This window comes from Pollicipes pollicipes, unplaced genomic scaffold (genome assembly GCF_011947565.3).
Source record: "Pollicipes pollicipes isolate AB1234 unplaced genomic scaffold, Ppol_2.1 Scaffold_2555;HRSCAF=2994_pilon_pilon_pilon, whole genome shotgun sequence".
Lineage (NCBI taxonomy): Eukaryota > Metazoa > Arthropoda > Thecostraca > Pollicipedomorpha > Pollicipedidae > Pollicipes > Pollicipes pollicipes.
The window spans coordinates 18,093,143-18,111,641 of NW_023596136.1; the positions used below are offsets into that span (position 1 = coordinate 18,093,143).

Consider the following 18,499-nt stretch of genomic DNA (forward strand, 5'->3'; position numbering starts at 1 on the left):
TTCCAAAAATATCACATTTGTTTCTTTCCATCATTTTACACCATGGCTGGATCGGCAGTCTGCTAGTTGGTGCAAATCGCTTGTCCTCGATTCAGAGAATATATCAGAATGTGCGTGCGTGCGTGCGTGCGTGCGTGCGTGCGTGCGTGCGTGCGTGCGTGCGTGCGTGCGTGCGTGCGTGCGTGCGTGCGTGGGTGTGTGTGTGTGTGTGTGTGTGTGTGTGTGTGTGTGTGTGTGTGTGTGTGCGCGCGCGCAGTCAGGCTCAACACGGTTCGCGAGTGGGCTTATCCGAAAGTTCAATTGTGTGCTTGCACATTAACGGAAGTGTTGTGGGCGAAAACTCATTCAGGTTGAAAATACATGCCCGAAATGAAATGTGCATTGTAGTTTTTGTCAATTCGGTGTATGCGCTTACTTGCATGGGTTGACAAACTTAAAATGGAGTGTTGATTTTAGGCTGTTGTAGCGGTCGGCACAATCTTATGCAGACGAAATAACTCCGTGCTACTTACAGCGTCAAATGTATTCTCGAGCTGAGCAGCCATTACAACTGCAGAAATCGGGGTGCGGCTGGTCCACTGTCGCGATGAGCTATGCCTGGCAGCGACTGGAAACCTCTGGAAAACGACGCCTCGCCAAATCTTCCACTGTTACGCCGTCACCCTCTCAGTGGTGGCTATGTGCCCCACCCACTCCTCCCGCGCCACTAGCTCCTTCCGCCGGGTCGACCGTTGCTTCTCCAGCGCCGACAGGGCAGCGTGTCGCGCCTCCGCCACCGTCGCTCGCGCTCCTCCACCCGCCGGCGAAGAAGGCGTGCTTGTTGGCCATGTGGCGGTTGCGGTTGCTAGTGGTGCTGCACGTCTGACCGCAGATGTGGCAGACTGTGTTGCCGCGGTGCAGGCTGATGTGGTTATGTAATGACGCCAGGCTTGAATACTTCTGAAGGCAGACCGGGCACTGGAACGTGCCACGGGCGGGCGGCGCGCCTGGAACAGAGCACGCAGCCGTGAGATCAGATCCTGGGGAGCTAGTTCGGCGCCCGCTGCAGGCAAGGACCACTGTGGTGCACCCATAACAGAGGGCAGAAGGACTACCTGCATGCAAAGTCATCTAAGACTATATTATTTCGCCCATGCATTTTTTCCTTCTGACCGCCGATGAGGCACGGGAACCCTAGATTTGGTGTCTGCAATAGGCACTTGAAAATACTGCATAGGATGAACGAGCCTTCGCGGTTCAAATACATGTTGACTTGAGCAAACCCGGAACAGCCATAACTGAAGGTCCCTGGCGTTCGAGGGACAGATGGCTCCTGGGATCCTAGGACCAAGGGTCGCTGCGGGCCTAACCGTCCTAGGGACAAAGTGTGGGATACTAAGGACGTGCCATTGGGCTTTACGACGCACCCAGCTTCTAAGACCTGACGGTACTAGGGACGATGGCGTGACATTGGGGCTTTTGGGCCCAGGCCCGAAGTGACCCTCAGGACCCTCGGACCCGACGGTACTACGAACGCAGTGGGAGACACTAAGGGACCCCGTATGATGGACACACCGATGTCCACCATGCGGTATCCACTCAACACCACTCCCTACGCAAACGCAACATCAGTACAATGTAGGTGGCGATGGTACTTGGAGCCGGCCGCAGCCGAGCACTGGAGGACACCGTGAACCGTTCACTCGGTGGGACAGGACGCCTGCCGGGTTCAATTGCGAGGCGATTCGGTGCAAGTTGCACTGCCTGGCCGCCAACATGAGGATGGCCCGGGGCAGCCAGGTAGTGGCCTTCGATTGTGTTTATTAGAGCCGCGATGTTGTCCACTAACACTGTGGTTTGTGCCGACATGGTGGCTGATTGCGTGCCGGGGCGGCTGCAGCAGCCTGCTATGTCGCGATCAGTTCGGCCAGGTGCACTGGCGTGGTGACGGACAGCGGCACCGATAACCCCCCGAGGGATCAGCAAATCCTCGCTGGGGACGGGACGGAACGTCTGCCGCGATATACTCTGAACAGCCGCACAGCAGCAGCTACGCCCAACAACACCTCGCAACACCAACAACATGCCCACAGGTGTTATATGTCCAGCCTTACAGCGCCCCACGCGCGCCTACGCGGAAGGTGAGCGGAATTAAGGTCCCTTCAACTTATTTGCCCCACGCGGTGTGAAAATCAGACAAGCCACAGAACGTTTGCACGTTGATGCGAAATGTGTCCCGAACTTGTTGAAGACGCAATCCCCGCGAAATGGCATGTAGCGAAGTGTCATGTAGCGCGCTAAACAGAGCAGACCAACCACTGCATTGCAGGCTAGTCTGCCGGCTCTCTGGGCGCTGAGCATCCGTCGAAGATACGACAGCTACGCGTCACCAAAAGACAGCCTGAACTGCGCAGCATACTTAAGATGTGGATACCTAACGGTCTCAGACAGGTGGGGGCTTTGCACACCGGTACACCCACGCACCACGCGGTGCAGCAGCGTGATATGCCGCAAACAGTTCATAAAGAGCGCCGCGCGATGCAAGTACGACTGCGCGACTTCGCACTGAGCACGGCTCCCAAGCCAAAAGATCACGCCCCCGCGGCCAGTTGACTGCGAGCGCAACAAACACAGTTCCCCCGACAAATCTGACCAATAACATTAGGTAATGGGCAAAGTCTTGTATTCACCTCTGGCAGGAAGGAGGACCTGCTCGAGGTCGGAGGGAGCCGGGTGGTACGGCACAGCGTCTAGCTGTCCATCCTCTCGCACCTCCACCTTCTCCAGCTTCACTTGCGCCGCGTCGGCCACTGGCTCGCCACCGCCAGAGTCGGCTCGCTCCGGCGGCGATGGCCGTGGCGGCGGCGTGGTGACGCGGCGCCGCTTGGCCGGCGCGGGCCGCGGAGAGTGGGGCGTGGCCGGCGGCGGCCGGTACCGCGGCCCGTCGGGCTGCGCCGCCAACCTGGCTGAAGCGGCGCCGCTCGAGGTCGTCTCCGACCGCACCGGCTCGGCGCTGGACTTCTCGCAGCATTCCTGGAAAATCGCGGCACACCTGGACATGAGACTAGAAGTCACCCGGAGCAGCACGGTACAGATTCATATTCTGTCCATGCTGGCATGGTGGTGATGTCATCAGTAGCTTCGTTTGACACTGTTGCTGACTTTTGGCTTCCTCGGGACCTTATCATAACGTCCAAAGGACACGATGCCCAAAATGAGAAATGCCTCCAAAACTAGTCCAAAGTGAAGGTGTTCGTCATGACAGTACAGAATTCCCAATGTATACAATGTCCCAGAAGCACAATGCCCGTGCGCTTAATGTCCAGGGAGCAGCATGTCCAAAATAGTTCCTAAGGCAACCACCAGGATGGGCGTCGTTGCCCTTATTGGCAGGCAGTGGCGCTGCTGCCCGCGTCGGCCCCGCGCATACAGCCGAGACCTTAACGACGACTTGACGCCTGCAGCCGGTTGGTTGCATAGGAACGGATTCATTTAACGACGACTTGACGCCTGCAGCCGGTTGGTTGCATAGGAACGGATTCATTTAACGACGGCTTGACGCCTGCAGCCGGTTGGTTGCATAGGAACGGATTCATTTAACGACGACTTGACGCCTGCAGCCGGTTGGTTGCATAGGAACGGATTCATTTAACGACGGCTTGACGCCTGCAGCCGGTTGGTTGCATAGGAACGGATTCATTTAACGACGACTTGACGCCTGCAGCCGGTTGGTTGCATAGGAACGGATTCATTTCTCACGACGGGATCAGACGGCGGGAACAAGGCTGCCAATCGCTGTAGCTCGCACTGTAATGAAACAATCTGGCAATCAGCATGCGTTGCTGAAATGTAGCTTTCAAAATCAGTTGGTTCCCAGTCTGTGGTAACCTCTCAGTGATTCCCAAGTGTCAAGTGTCACTGCCATTAGTTTGGCATTTATTCACATCGTTATTTCCATTTCGTCCTGCTTTTTAACGACACCCTTGGATATAGGAATCAAGAGTTGGAAATATCTGGGGATAGCAATGGTATCATTCATATTGTTTTCTTTGCTGCTCATATGTCTCAGAAGTTTGCATGATTATCCTATGCTCAAGCTGTTGGACTCAGTGCAAGCTATGGAGCTGAGCTGCACTTTGGGCACTCAGCAAAAATTGTGAGCACATTCAGAATTTGCCTTAAGTCAGCAATAATGCCCATTTTTGAGACCTGCCAATCCTTTTCGCCATAAGACTAGATATTCAAAGTGGTACCGTTACCAAATATTAGACGAAGTTTATTTTGTTCTACAGCAACATGTCTGGACAACAAATTGGCAAGGTTCCAGTGACATCACCAAACACCACTTTCTCTCATGTGCTGAGAATGTTTAAGCAGAAACAAGGACGACTTCTCTCAAACTGCACTGTTCAGGTGCGGGCGCAAGCGCGCTAACTTTTTGACGTTGTCATTGTCATAATTTCTACAGAATTATTCGCTTCTCGTTACATGTCACATTCCATTTGCCTTCACAGTTGTTCAATGGTTGCAATCCTGTTCAGCACGTACTTGAGACTGCACCCTCCTGCGCTGCAGTACCGTGCCCTGCTTTGCCCTGTGATGTCCTGTCACAATGGCCTACCTTAAAGGGAGTGTTCCACATTTATATGGGTTTTGAACTGAAATAGCCATCTTCAAGACCTTTCGGTGCTGTGCTCATCCATGCCCGTCTAGTTTCTGAGTAACATGACCGCGATAATGCTGAGAGTATTTCGGGGAGGGTATTTCAAAGTCGCCTTGGCATTCACGACGCTATAATAACGTCATTCACATCCTGCTATTCTATGAGCCACGCGACGATCAAGGCAAAGGAACATATTATTATCGAGGAGTTCGTATCTGGCGCTCGTGAGCACGATTTCCCGGATAAAAGGGCCGTCAACTGGCTCTCAATCAATGTTGTGCAAGGTACGCTGACGTCATCAAACCATGACGCATTGGTAAGCATATTTACTTAGCAGAAATCGTACTGTCTAGCACAGTCTTTTCCGGGTAAGAAATATACCAATAGTTACGTGCTTCTTTCATCATATCTGGTAATTGCTTCAATACTTCGTGGGTCAGTTTAAAGCAAGTTGTTATAGTTACGCTGGAATTTGCGTGAACCTGGGAGGATTGCGCGTGGGACATGAAGGTTAGCGCATAGGTCATGAAGTGACCTGGCACTGCAAAGGTGCGTCAGCCTTGCTCCACCGTGACCTCAGCTATCCTACCAAGGTGCTTGTCACCCTTACCCCACCCAGACCTGCAGGGCTGGGCTGGGCTGATTTGGGCCTGAGCCTGGGGCTGGGGCCGGGCCGGGCCGGGGCCGGGGCCGGGGCCGGGGCCGGGGCCGGGGCCGGGGCCGGGGCCGGGGCCGGGGCCGGGGCCGGGGCCGGGGCCGGGGCCAGGGCCGGAGACCTGGGTGGGGCCAGGTTCAGGATCAGAATTGGGCCCGGAACGGAGAACAGGGCCCAGCCCTGGGATAACTTCACATAGTAGGCCAGTATTAGTTTGTAACCAATGTCGTTTAGTGAAAGACGACTGCAAACAGGCGTTCCTCCATTGTGTTGCAGGAGCGCCGCTATTGTGCGCCGGCAGCTGCCACCGTCCGGTGTAGAGGTACCGCCGATGGTCGCCGGATGGGTGGCCCCTGGCCAGCAGGGGCCACCCATCTCACTGACCCCGGTGGGATACCCGTCTGCATCACCCCTGGACCCTGGGCAATGAACCCACGGCCTGCCTAACACTGCAGAGGTGACCCTCTGTATCATTCCTGCCCCCCCCCCCCCCCATTATGGTATCTTTCTTCGTTGCCTCACTTCTGACTATTCTGTGCCAACCCCACCGTCTGCCTCACACCCGGCTACTCCTCGATTGTTGCTCCTTCGTGCACTTGATACATTGCTCCCCTGTGGTGATTCCTCCATCTGCGCCTCGCCTCTGTTTGGTGGTGGAACCCTGTTGGTTTCACGCCCGGATTATCGGTGCTGAACCTTCTATTTGTCCCCCCCCCCCCCAGACCATCGAATCCCCCCTCCCCGTCACCCATCCATCTCTGTCGGCTACATCCTTGGCTCTTCAGTAGTGATGCTGTGTTTGATGGGGCATTAGTTATAGACCCACACTTTGCCTCTTCGATGTTTTATGGGATGTCAGTCATACATCCACACTTCTGGCCCCTCTGTGGCGTTCTCTTTGTGCACCTCACCCTGTGATGCTTTTGTTTGGCCCGTCTGTTTTCCACCACTGGCTCCTCGGTCCTGGTCCATTTGTCTGCATCCCCCCTACCTCCCAGATGTGACCATTCTGTCCCCTCAGTGGTTGGTTATCGCTCTTTCCACTGCTTTATTCTTATATTTACAGCGGTGACACATCTGTCCTCGCCCTGGCTCCTCGATGGGAAGCTCCCCTCCCCTCCCATCCCATCCCATCCCATCCCATCCCATCCCATCCCATCCCATCCCATCCCATCCCATCCCATCCATCCCATCCCATCCCATCCCATCTCCATCCCTCTCCTCCCCTCTCCTCTCCTCTCCTCTCCTCTCCTCTCCTCTCCTCTCCTCTCCTCTCCTCTCCTCCTCTCCTCTCCTCTCCTCTCCTCTCCTCTCCTCTCCTCTCCTCTCCTCTCCTCTCCTCTCCTCTCCTCTCCTCTCCTCTCCTCTCCTACCCCCCCTCCCCAGGTCCTGTTGACCTACTCTGTGCGTAACCCCTGCGTCTTCGGTTGTGTCATTTACATCGCCGCTGGTTCCTCATCGGTGTGGCCGTTCGGATATCTGCCCCATCACCGTTTTTTCAGTTTTCAGTTTATCTGCCCCATCACATCACAGTTTTGGGCTCCAGTAGTGTTTGATAACTGGGTTTATCCGGCAAAAATCGACTGGCAGAAATGGTTTCAACTGGCTGCTGCCAGTCCTGTCAGATCCAATCCTGCCAGTCACGTCCCGCTCATTGTGCATTCTGGATGTTGTGTAATCTGAACATTACGCACATTGGACATTGTGTACTTAAGACATTATGTTCTTTGGATATCGTGTACTTTGGATATTGCGGATATGGTGCGCTTTGGACATTGCGTACTATGGATACTGCGCACTTTGGATATAGTCGACACTTCGTGGACTTTGTGCGTGTGTGTGTGTGTGTGTGCGTCACAATTTGGACACATTATGAACACCCTCCCTCTGCACGATTTTGGCCGAACTTCTCATTTTAGACAGTGTACTTCGGACACTGAGTTCTCTGATTATGCTGTACCTTGGACATTATGAACACCTCCACTTTCCTGACTGCAATCATGAGTCACAGTCCCACCTCCCGCTTTGCCATTGCCAGGTCAATTCATACGTCGGCGTCCGTAATACTGCCTGAGGATCGCCCTCCAGCATCCCCACCTGGCTTGAGCGCCTCGAGTCCCCTCTTCCCCCCCCCCCTCTCCCCACACTCCTGAGCTCCGACCTGTTTATCGCTTGTCGCCGCTGAGACCTCGGATCTGCAGCAGCTCCGCCGTCTGGATGAAGCTGGCTAGCTGAGCCTGCGAGACGTTCACGTTGCCGCGGTACACAAACTCGATGATGGCCGCCATGTCCGTGCAGCGCGTGTCACGCAGGAAGAACACCGGGTGCTGGCATGGGTTCTCCTGCAAAAGCAGCACCACACCGCGGCGAGGGTAAAATACGGTGTGACAAATTACCATTAGCCTGGGTGCAATTTCACCAATGAAAGACGCCAATCACGATAAGTTATCTTTGAATCAGCTACGAAATACGAATCTACTAACTTCGGAGTTTACGCATGTTGCAGCGCGAAGCGCATATAAGCCAGTTTCATGAAGGCTCGTATGATATGTAAGTTACGTTCATATATGTTAAAGAAATGCTTGCGGATGGCACTCTTAACGATAGCTGTTGATCCGGAGAAAGCAGGTATTCTCGAGAAATATGAAATCATGAATCGTCTCACAGCGTAGGATAAATATGAACTCATGGCATTGTCTCACAGTGCTGTCAATGGCCTATTATTGCGATTTGAGAATGAGCGACCTAAATGTTTTATTCACCTCATATGAATTTAGTTTAATTAAGAGAGCTTATATATTGAATCAAATAATAAAGGAAGTTGTGGAGCCACAAATTCATGGATTATAATTAGCATTAGGAACTTCGCAAGATCCGTTAGTTCCGAAATTTTAACCACTTAAAGACTGGCTCTGACCTGTGTGGAGGGTACCCATTGGCTACCCAAACGCACAAGCCCAGATGGCAAAAAAAAATGTTTCAGTGCTGGCCCCCTCGTGCTTGGTTTCTTTACGCATTTGAAAACATAGAACCTAGGCAGCATTCACGTAAGTCGGCAAGAAATCGTACATCATAGAAAACTTGTCTCGGACAATAGCAATATACGAAACATAGTAAAAACCCGTTTAACCGAATATGGTAAAGCCAATAATAAGCGACGCCCACTCGCATTAACGACGGAATACGCAAGATAAATGCCGCGTCGCGACAATTGTCAGTACAAATTGGCCTGCTGACATACGCGCGGAGCTTATCGCAATAACCCCTGAAAGGCTTTATGATAGCCTTTAAGTCAAACTGCAGGTGTTCATGCATTATGCATGCTTCTGCTATCTAGGGCACTGATCGAAACAAATAAGTATTGTATCTGTGCGCCGAACAATGCTTTCAGTTTCTCACATATCTGGATACCAATCGACATCCCGTTCACTGACCCTAAACTGCGCAGGTGCGTTTCAGTGCCAGCGAATGTACTGATCTTGGTAATGGCATCTCGGTTTGGGGCTCCTCGATCGTGTTGCGGGTCTTTTGCCATCCCAGGTGGTTGGATATGGGCATGGACGTAACGGCGCAACCACGACGTAAATGCTACTTGAGTCCACACATCTTATCGTCATTGGAGCTTTACGACGCATCCAGCTGCTGAGGCTGGGTGGTGCCGCCTGCCACCCTGGTAGGGAGGACAGCACCGTGGAGAATCGTACTCGGTTCGTCTGGTTTTCATCTGGCCCTCCAGATATATCGGTTACTTTTCAGTGTGAGGAGCGGCTTCCCCTCCCCCACTTGGGCTACAGCCCCCTCCTATCTTTGAGAGATAAAGAGTAAGTCAAATCTTGGCAATCTTGGCAGAACACAGAAACGCTGCCGTTAGAGATGTTGGCGTATGATGGAAGATTGCGGCATTTTTCTACCGCTCAGCCCCGTTCCTCATCCCAGACCCATAATGCGAAACTTCGCCCCTTCTGCGGACGTTTTCCCTTTGGGAGCTATCTTATGTGGCCAAAACACAACAAATGGTTCAATCTGGCCGAAAGTTGCTGGGGTTAGAATCCCAGCTGCGGGAGGGGAGGAGTCGGGAGAGCTACTCCCGGCAGGGCTATTCAGCGACTAGTGGTCTTCATGCCCATGGACACCAGGTGGATGGAGGCTGATGTGAAAGCCTGAGTAACGCAGAGGCAGGTGAACCTTGCGCTCATGTTCCACCGGTCCACATCCTCCCTAAATATCTACAGTGCGGGTGCCACGCACGCAGACTGCAATCAGCAAGGCGGTGGGAACTTACAAACGGAACGTATGCGCTCCCCCCCCCCCCCCCCCCCCCATCCTCCCCTAGGTCCCGACGAGCTTTCAGGCCGACAATCAAGGCCCCGAGGGAAGGGCACGAATGGCTCCCATCTTTTCATATTCTACACCGATCAAACTGCACCAAATCCTGTATAGTGCACCACATGACGGATTTCAAAGCAAGTACCGGACAAATCCGCTAAATTTTGAAAATATACAAACCAGACTTCGGCAACACTGAACCTAAACAAGCATATTCCTTCAAGAGAATGTAGCACATTTGAAGATATTGAGGCCAGCGGCAGATATAATGGAAAAAGTTCACTTGTAACGATTGGTGTGCTCTTACGGCTAAAAAACTTCTCCAAATAACGGGAATCACTTATCAAAGAACGCACTTCACTTCATCGTTTGGTTACGCCATGGGATGGGTTAGTGACGCCTGGGTTACCTGGCATCAACTGCCAGCCAGATCTAAGGCATACATCGCAATGCGCAATTATTCGCGAGCCATTCTCTTCCTGGCGGCTGCGGTGGCGGTTGAGCATGTGGTACAGATGGGATTTGTTTGAGGATTTGAGTGTCTTGGTACAAGACATGGGCAAACTTTAGATGGATTATTTGGCATACGCTACGCAGTAATTGCCAGTTTGCGTGATATTAGTGATAACAAATCACGATAGGTTGTCGAAACCGTCATGGGGTCAAGATTCTCCTACCTGAGCTTATCGAGGACTATTGTGGATGCAAATACCGCGTTTCGACCCTTGCATGCAGTGCTATATTCCTAACACTTACTTCATGCGACATGCACGGTACTTTTCTTTTAATTCATGCTTTGCAATCAAAAATTCCGTTGGATCCAAAGTCCAGCAAAAAGTGTCACTTATTCCAGGAACTGATTGTCAAATATTATCATTGGTATGGTAAAGGTGGGCATGTGCAAAGCCGCTAGAACGGCTTAGGAAATGCCGCAGCGGCGCAGCAAAACCCGCGTGTTCACGTTCGTCTTCGAAATACAAATTCAGCAGCGAAATCTGACTCCTAGCCAATAACCTTCCGAAGATCGGACTATTTGTGCCCGATCACCACTAACACGAAAGTATGAGCGGCCATACTGTCCTTTGATCATGAGCAGAAAACAGCCTGCGCGATGACCACGTTTGTATAACTTTTTATGACTGTTAGTTGTAGTACGATTGTTGTTAGTTCTATGATGCTTATTTCTATTAATGTCATTTAACAGTATGCCACAAACAGGAAAAGTCGCATTATTTTGGTATAAAATTCCTAGATGACATTGAAATAGTCTGCACATCTTCCCGACTTTGAAGCTCGGAAATCATAATACTTTAGGCCTCAAAAGGATATGGCTGTGAGCTGCACCGAACGCTATTCAAGATGGCTATTTCATTTCAAAACCACATACAAATGTAGGAAACTTCCCTTAATAATCTGACCATGCCCGGGACAACGTCATCCACGTTCATGCATTTTGCAGCGAAAAAAAAGTATTTCACTGACCAAATACGGGACATGACCACTAATGCTAGTTGATATTACGCCACAACCAGGAAAAGTGGTATTATTTTGGTATAAAATCTGGCGCAGCGCATAGCGTCTTTTGCGAATCGCTGCGGACGAAACTGCGATTCCAGGGCGATTGCGATTCTCCATGTGCGTTGTGAGGACGCTGTAGTCAGTAGAATACAAAGTTCGAATTTTTGCTTCAAATTTTGGGGCCACAGGAAGACTGAGTGTTTGCAGGTCTGTGGAGGACTAATGAGTATGGGCCAAGTGCCCGGAATGAGGGTATGGAAGACTCTGATGGCTGCGGCTCGAGTGAATTTCAGCATGACCCCCACCAACTTTCGTGAGACCATCAACGAGATCAACAATGAACTAGCACCAGAAGGCAGCGGGGTCAGGGGTTGACTGGACGCAGGTGCAGTCCGACCTGGAAGACAAAAGTGCAGTTCTGGGCTTAATCGGTTCAGGAGCAGAAGCTGGGTGCACCTATGCAGAATGCATAACAAAAAACAGCCAATCGTGATAAGGCATGCTAGAAGTGCTGAAACCTAGCATGTGCTCGTTAGCTGATGGCACTGTATCTGAGCAGTAAGACAACCGCTTACGTGCTATCGGTGAGCAAGCCTATGTTTAACTCAGTAAGATGTACTTTTCCAGAGTATTCTAATGCATCATTACTGTCTCTGGTACTGGACTGTCCAATGCTCAGCGCATGGGTCAAGGGTCATGGGCCCCACCACGGGTCATAAGTTGAAGGTATGACGATATGTTGCATGCATTTCCTCCCACAGGTTTGTGTAGGAAGAAATGCATACGAAGTATGTTTAACTCCCAAAAGTTCGGGATACCGTCCCCCATCCCCTGCTGACGAAGGACACGTTTATCTTATTGCTGACTGACATGTTAAGGAAAGGAGCCGGAATAGAAAGTTCCTAGAAGTCATATTATCGCAGTTGTGGCATGCTTTTCCGCTAAATAAAGCTGCTTCTACCTTTGATATAGCATCGTTACAAAAACAAATCACTTGTGCCAGATCTTTGGCCAGTCTCCTAAAAGCGCATCCAGTGTGATGGACACCTCATGCTGCTGAGCGGCTGTCCATACATCATGTTACTCACGGAGATGGAGGGTTTTTAGGTACAGCATAAGTACTAGTGCCTATGGCAGGGTAACCATGGCAATCAGTACAGCCCGGAGAAGTGTGGAGGGGAGGGAATTGCCCCAAATGCGTGACGTAATTTTGGATATCGACTGATGTACATCCATGCACATCAGGACGCAGGTCATCATTAGTGGAAGGTACGTTACTTTCATATTAATGCATAATACTTATACCGCATATCCATCCACTGCCACACAGTTTTCAGAATGGAGTGGAACAGTCACATCCTGAAGAAGATTCATAGCTATGAATCAAGCTGCATCCGATGTTAGTGTCGACAGGCCGTATGGTCTGAAGCCAGCTGCCAAGAAAGCTGTTGACTAGCTGTTCCAACAAGTATACTGCTGTGTCCTCAGTTTTTGAGCCAGTGATATCAAACGAACTCTTGTGACTTGCCGATGATGACGAGCCGCACGTCATCGACCAGATGTCTGATGCGGACAGGGGACAGTTTTGGGCGCAGTTCACCTCCCACAAGCTGGGCCGCCTGGCATAAATAATGATGCTGTTCACGCAGACGCCATTTATATGCGCAAATGAAGTGGACGTTCGGTGTTATCACCGCGCTGACTGATCCACGGGACAATTTTTTCCAAGTGCCGTACTCTGTGATAAGCTCGAAAACCTCCGATGACTGCAACATTGCTGCTGTGCCTGAAGAAGGCCGTGCAACGGCAAACGAATTCCCCCTTCGGTCCTTGTGCGGTTGTGGCAGATTGCTGTGAGGTCTTATCCTATGCCGTGCAAGCAGTAGTTCCGCAGGCTCTTCGGCGCTCCTGTCGGTTCCATGCGAATAAGGCGGGGGACTCGCGTATCCGTGTGTGCCAGACCTCGTTCGCACAACTGCCTCGCAGGACATGGCAAATTTGCAGCCGTGCTGAGCTGCTGATGAGCTGCGCTGGTTTGAGGCACTGATGCTGGAGTAGTGGAGGGCTGAGTGGTCATCAGAGAATGGCAGAACGTTTACAGGCACTTTTCCTTAACCCATACGCACCAATTCTGTGTGTTATCGGACGGGCAGAATTTTACCTCACCGAGCACAAATGACAGCTTCGAGGCCTTCGATGGCGTGACCAAGCGCCAACATACCACGCGGGAGCGCCCGTCGGTGGAGCAGTATTTGTTCCTGTCCTTCCCCATGATGCACTACTGGTCACTGGACTGTGGTACCCAAAGGCCATTCATTGCGTCCCTGGTCATTAGTTTAGACCTCCATACCCGGGCGTGTCAGTGGACCAACGGTGTCAAGGCTCTCATATATCAGAGGGATAAATAGCAGCGGATGACATTTGTCAATCGCCTGAACACCGAGGCCGAAACCGATCCCGAGTTTCCATACTGCATCTGGGTCAGCGACGGGCCCACTTCGACCCGAATAGGAATGGGCCACGCAACACTCGAAACTGCCCAGTTTGGGCCTCGAAATTGCGAGGCGACGTGCTGGAGAGTCCGCCGCAGAGCTGAAAGATGACAGCGCGGCGCGCTAGAGCGCGATGAGGCCACACTAGAGCTACAGTGGACTCATCGCGCTCTTTCTTCCAGTGTGCAGGAGCGGCGCATCAGCATGCTGGAGCGCTTCTGGAAACAACGAGATCAACAATCCAGAGCAAAAAGAAGAACATCTAGCTCCAGCATGACGGGCGACTTCCCACACATCAAACATGACCCTGACGTGGCCAGTGGACAATTTTGGCGCCGGCATCATCAGCCGAAAGACTGACAGCCGCTCACTCTCCGGATGTCCCCGGATTTCCTCACTGGATCACCCTCTACATTTGTACATATGTGGGTTCTCGAAATGCAGTGTCTACCGGAAGAGCCATCGGAGCTTCGGTGATCTGAAGAGGCCCATCGGCTAGGTGGTGCACAAAATCACACCTGGCACGTGTGCCAGTTATCTGAGGTGGTAAAGCGCACCGACCTCTGCCCACTTTGAGCACGTGATGCAAGGAGTTCCCAGAGCGGTGGCAATGTGCTTACGATACATGATAAAAAACCCACGGTTAGCTGAACATTTGTCATCAACACGCTTACTGATGTGATTCATGATCATTATGCGTGGGCAGGCGTAATCAAGACATGTTTTTCTTTCCACTCTGTACGTTGAGATGACGAAAGATCCCAATTGCGTTTTGCAGGCATCCCAAAAACCGCAGATGCGCGAAAAATATTTCAATTTTCGAACTACATTAGAGGCCATTTATCTTCAGTTTCGTGTCTGTCTTGCCAGGCTGGTAGCAGCGTCATTTTGGTCAATAAGTTGCCTTCGGGGGGACTGCCTATAACTGGAAAACGTCCCGGTCCCAGAAGAACCATGTGGCTTAGTAGTGCATTATCTACTGTCATGCAATCTTTCAGCGAATTTAAGGAAGAACCAAACATCCATTTGCACATCAATAACGAACTCCCCTGCAGTCACAGACATCCGGCCGAGTAGCATAAAACATCCCCCATGCAATCACCGACGTCAGGCGCGGTCGCACCAAACATCCCCATGCAATCACCGGCGTCAGGCGCAGTCGCACCAAACATCCCCATCCGGTCACCGACGTCAGGAGTCGTACCAAACATCGCTCTCCTCTTCTATCCGTTCGTGTTTAAGAATGATGACAAACCAAACCAAGGCGAGGGTTAGTAGTCACAGGCATAAATTATATTATATTTAAACATTAAAACTATTTACACTAACATGCATGCTGAGCATTGACTTATCTCCATCTACGACGATGGGTTGCTCGCAAATGTACGAGTGAGATGATTGCAAAGCTTGCAATGCAGGCTACAAGGCATCACAAGTTCTGATGACATTTTATTCAGACAGGATTGGAGAAAAAGGAGATGAGACTGGTGCTTAGGGTATGTGGCATCAAGAAAAATTGAGAGGCTTTTTATCATGTTTGAAGTTTTGCGATGATACAAACAGTTTAGCCATTTCGCTCTGTGTCTAGCCAGACACTTTAATAGCTGCTAAGAATACCCACCACACACGTCCTGTAACAAGCATTCATGTTCTTAGTTAAGCACATCAATTTCAACTGATCTCCCTTGTTTCAGCCTTTTTGTCAGACAAGTCTGTAAAAAATTTGCAGGCTGTAAAGTGTTTCAAGCTACTACATCTGCTAAAATGTGTTACAGAATGGCTGCCCCAGTGCAAGATGACTCTTTGGCCAGTTGCCACCTGACCATTCCATATCCTAATAGCATGTTTGGTAAGAGTGCTTACCTTCTCATCCAACCACCCATAACTGGGTGGATCAAAGTCACTTCAGATGCTAGCTTTTTGCCTTTGACAGGTGACTTGTGGCCCATGGCAGCTGTTGTGCTTGACACAACCAGCAAAGCATCAGAGGGCAGGACAGACAATGCCAAGCAATGCAGCATGCTTAACTTTTCCTACCAAATTTTCCTGGTGCATGACTGGGTGGCAGGGACTAGGGCTTACACAACAAGCACTGCTTCCTGCTTTTATTACACTGGTCTGAAGCCAGAATTGATCCATACAAAAGGCATGGATTTAATCTTTTTCAAAGTTTTGGCTTTCCCATGAACCTGATGCCAGTGGGCACAGAAAAGGATCTGTATTATCACAGTAGTGCTTTAATCCAAAGTGCTTACAAGCTTGGGTCTACAATGAACTAATTATGATGAAATATATAAAGCTCTGGCAATCTCCAAGAATATTTGGTACCTTCTTTTCTGCCAATTTTCCTTTATGCTGCAAGAACTCCCTATACTTCTGACAGAAAACATTTAGTATCATCAATCAATGCGACCAAAACAACTTGATACAGAGGGCCAAACAATAATTGCATGGATTGTTGACATTGATCTGTTGCATTGGATTCACAACTGAAGGTTGTTATAAACCAAGGCATGTCTCAAGGGAAGGCAAACATGGGTGCAACCACTGGCAGCTGGGGAGAACATATCCACTTCCCAGCTTTTCATGTATTTGTACAATGAAACTTGTCCAAAGGACAACTAGTTTTCATGTTTACTCAAACAGAATAGTATTTTCAGGTCATGCTGCCCATTCCTCAAGTTCCCAAATGAATGATCTGTTTCCTGATTTGTTCACCCAGTCTCACAAACATCATTACACCTTAAGTGTACATATGTCCTGCCCCTGTGAGTCCCTTAGCATTAAGCAGGACTATGAAATTAAAACCAGGGGCCCCCAAGGTATGGCTTCTTATCACCAACATTGAGAGTAAACCAAGTGCCCAGTCTGCAAACCATGGCAAGCATGCCAACAAGATGCTTGGGGCACAGATGATGGTGAATCTAGTCCTGAATATAATAAAAAGCACCTCATAAGGTGTAGAATTTGTTAACTTTACTGACCACCAAAGGATGGTTTGCCATCAGTTGGCTTTTTTAAATTTACAACAGTCATGCCCAAGTTGTACATCACAGGATACATTATGCTACCCTCAGAAGCCAAATTCCATATTCTCTGCCCAAACATTTTGACAAGCTGCCCCAAATTAGAAGATGCTTCACATAAGCCCCAACAAGACCTTGTCAAGGCCTGCCATGGTTTGCTGATCAGAAAATTGCAAACCAATACCTTGAGCAGATCCCTAAAATATGGACTGGCAGCAGACAGTATTATCTTGTGAGCTCCAATCTTGCGACCTTCACAGCATATTGTGATGTCTACAAGTTCTTCGTCCTGCCGCAAGGTCTCAAACATTGACGTTATATTGCTATGGAATCCATCCCATTTGAGGCAGAACTTGCTGCTATCCTGCACGTCATTTGCAGGGGCCATAGTCCTTTTTCTACACGTTTAAATTGGTCGGCAACACAACCTCTGGCACATGTATCATCGACTGATGCAAGGGGTTGTCATGGATTTCTCATTGGCGGAACCCGGAGCTGCTCAGTGCAGGGTGATGACATCACTGGAGCTTTCCGATTCCGCCGCCGCTGTGCCGCCGGTTTGCCACTACATCGTAGTGCAAATATCACATTTGGTGCAGTTTAACTGCTTCAAAGCTTGGCTTAAGCGTTGAGCAGGGATGCAGCGTCTCTGCCGCGTGTTTCTTATGGCTTGGAAGTGAGGTATGCCTTGTCATCTGTGGCAGGACGAGCGAATGTAACCCGTGCCGGGCGTGGCTTCCCACTGCCTTTGATATGCGCTCCGTTAGAACCAGTTTGCACGATGTGAGTAAAGGGTCTTCCAGGAACGAAATAAAAAGAGAAAAGTCCCAGACAATGTAGAGGGCCCCTGAGCATGGAGTGGCTCAGTGCTTTACCTTATATTGGCCCCAACAACAGCACAAGGCCCTCTGAGCAAGTAGAAAGAACCCGAGACCAATATGAGGGGCCCCTGAGCAACTGAGGGTACCCCGCTATACAGAGCCTCAAGAAAAAAGTATAAAGCCTTTCGGGCAAAGGGGAAGAATACGTGGAGGGCCCCTATCGATCAAGAGGGCTCAGGCATGTTAGCAGATAGCGCCCCAACAGCGCCGTAGGGCCCTGCGACAAAATGTAGACATCAAAGGCAACGCGATTGGCTCCTTAGCGATCGGATTGACTCGGCAAGCAGGCATATAGGGCCTCGGCAATGGGGTAATGCCTCTAGACGGCGTAACGAGTCTGTCTGCTCGCGGGCTTCACGGGCTGGAGGCCCAAAGACGTGCAATTGTGTTGTGTTTTGCGTTTGAAAGCTGCGTCCGTTCGCCTGGTCGTGAGCTCTTTCAGAGCCAATGGTTCCCATCATGGCACAAGAGAGGAGCACGGTTCCGTGTCTCCCCTCCTCTGGAACCCCCATTGGTCCAAGCAGTGTGGTAGATGGGGCCACGACAAGAACTTAGGGTCATCCATTCAAATAAGAAATACTCAAGATACAGAAAGGAAAGCCCTGAAATGATCCAGTGTGCCCAAGCAGGCCAACAGATGAGTAAGCCCGACAAAAGCGTAGGACGCTCCATTCAACCAGGAAGTACTCAGGACCCAGTGTAGATGACACCCGAACGATCAAGTGTGCCAGAGCAGGTTTTCAGAAGGGGTCCTGACGAGAGCGTAGGGCCCCATATTCAAATCAGAAGTACCCAAGACCAGTGTGGAGGGCCCCCGAAAGATCGACGACGACAGCGAGGTCACCTTTATCGCTGTCATCATCGGCTCGGTCCCGTGCGTTCTCCGTGAGAGGCTGAAGGGCTGACATCTCGGTGACCTCGGATGACCCGTTCTGCCAAGAAAAATACCCCAATTGTCA

General features: G+C 50.7%; 1 long non-coding RNA gene across 1 annotated transcript; it reads right to left on the reverse strand.

The window, feature by feature from the left end:
• Nucleotides 1–359: 359 nt before the first annotated feature.
• LOC119111887 (uncharacterized) lies at nucleotides 360–17,155 on the reverse strand. Its single transcript, XR_005095639.1, has 4 exons — nucleotides 16,844–17,155; nucleotides 7,459–7,639; nucleotides 2,670–3,012; nucleotides 360–986 (listed from the first exon to the last, which is right to left on the reverse strand). It is a non-coding gene; the product is annotated as an uncharacterized LOC119111887 (long non-coding RNA).
• Between the last annotated feature and the right edge of the window lie 1,344 nt (nucleotides 17,156–18,499).